At 39.1% G+C, this 1228-nt stretch overlaps 1 non-coding gene across 1 annotated transcript; it reads right to left on the bottom strand.

The window, feature by feature from the left end:
* Nucleotides 1–222: 222 nt before the first annotated feature.
* On the bottom strand, nt 223–328 carry LOC115838098. The gene has a single exon (XR_004033145.1). It is a non-coding gene; the product is annotated as a U6 spliceosomal RNA (small nuclear RNA).
* Between the last annotated feature and the right edge of the window lie 900 nt (nt 329–1228).

Raw genomic sequence — 1228 nt, 5'->3', positions numbered from 1 at the left:
TATTTGCCTTGTGTATATAAAGAAGATGTAGCCGTTCTTTGCATGCTCTTTCCCCAGAGACACATGTAAATGGAGTTGTAATTTCCTGTTGTTAAACAGCAAGTATTTAAATTTAGAATCAGGTGGTAAGGTTGATATGTAGAAGGGTAATAAATTGGATTGCCTTCAAAGCGATACCTTTTCCACTTAACTGTTAACTCACCAGTTTACTGCTTTTCTTTTCTTTCTTTTTTATGCTGCATGAATTTGTGTGTCATCTTTGTACAGGAGCCATGTGCTAATCTCTGCACTGTTCCAATTTTAGTGTTTGTGCTGCCAAAGCAAGCACGGCTTTTCTTAATCGTATCAAATATTACATGGTATGTGAAAACAGTATAGATTTGGCTTAAGGTATTTCACGGATGACAAATGGACCTCATGTTATAGAGGAATGAAAGATATAAATTAATAAAACATGATCATGATAAGAATAAAACCAAACTAAATCTCCTCTCCAGTGCTTGACAGCACACTCCCGGAGAGGGTTCAGGCTGTGCGTGGCCCCCCAGCAGGTGCTCAGAGATGGCTTAATGGCCTCGGTGACAACAGGAGCCCAGACTGCATAAGATTCTGCCTCTGCAGATGCAGAACAGTAGGCGCCTCTGATGTGCTCGAACATCTGTTTTGGATCTCCATTTCTCCTCAAGAAGAGACTCCTTTTTAAAAATTATTTTTTTGAAGCTGGATTACTTACTGATTTCCAGAGTCCTCTTACACCTGCCACTTCTCAAGGGAATATTTTGGGCATAATCTTTTAATCTTTCTGGAAAGCTAACAAAACATTACCTATGCCAGGCCTTCCACCAGGAACACCCCATTCTTTCCATCATAGTGCTTTTTAAAGGGCTTTATCATTTGTTCTCTGGGTTTGTTTAACTCTTAACTTACACCAATTTAGCATCTTTGCTGTATTTCCTTGCTATTTCTTATTTCATTCTTTACATGTTATGTTACATTTCTGTTTGAGTCTTTACAGTATCTTCTTTCTTACCAACTTGTCTTTCTAGAATATTCTCACAATTAATGTTTTGGTTTGTTTCGAGGTAGGCGATCAGCAGGACTTGTTTTCTGAGCACTGGTCAGGACCCTGTCTATCTAAATGGTAGGTAGCAAAGAAACTGGCCAAAGCCAGGTAGGACCAGCAATTACAATGCACTTGCATAAGACACTTCTATCAGTACCATGACAG

This window comes from Nomascus leucogenys, chromosome 13 (assembly GCF_006542625.1).
Source record: "Nomascus leucogenys isolate Asia chromosome 13, Asia_NLE_v1, whole genome shotgun sequence".
In the NCBI taxonomy this organism is placed as follows: Eukaryota; Metazoa; Chordata; class Mammalia; order Primates; family Hylobatidae; genus Nomascus; species Nomascus leucogenys.
This window is presented reverse-complemented; position numbering and strand designations above follow the sequence as displayed.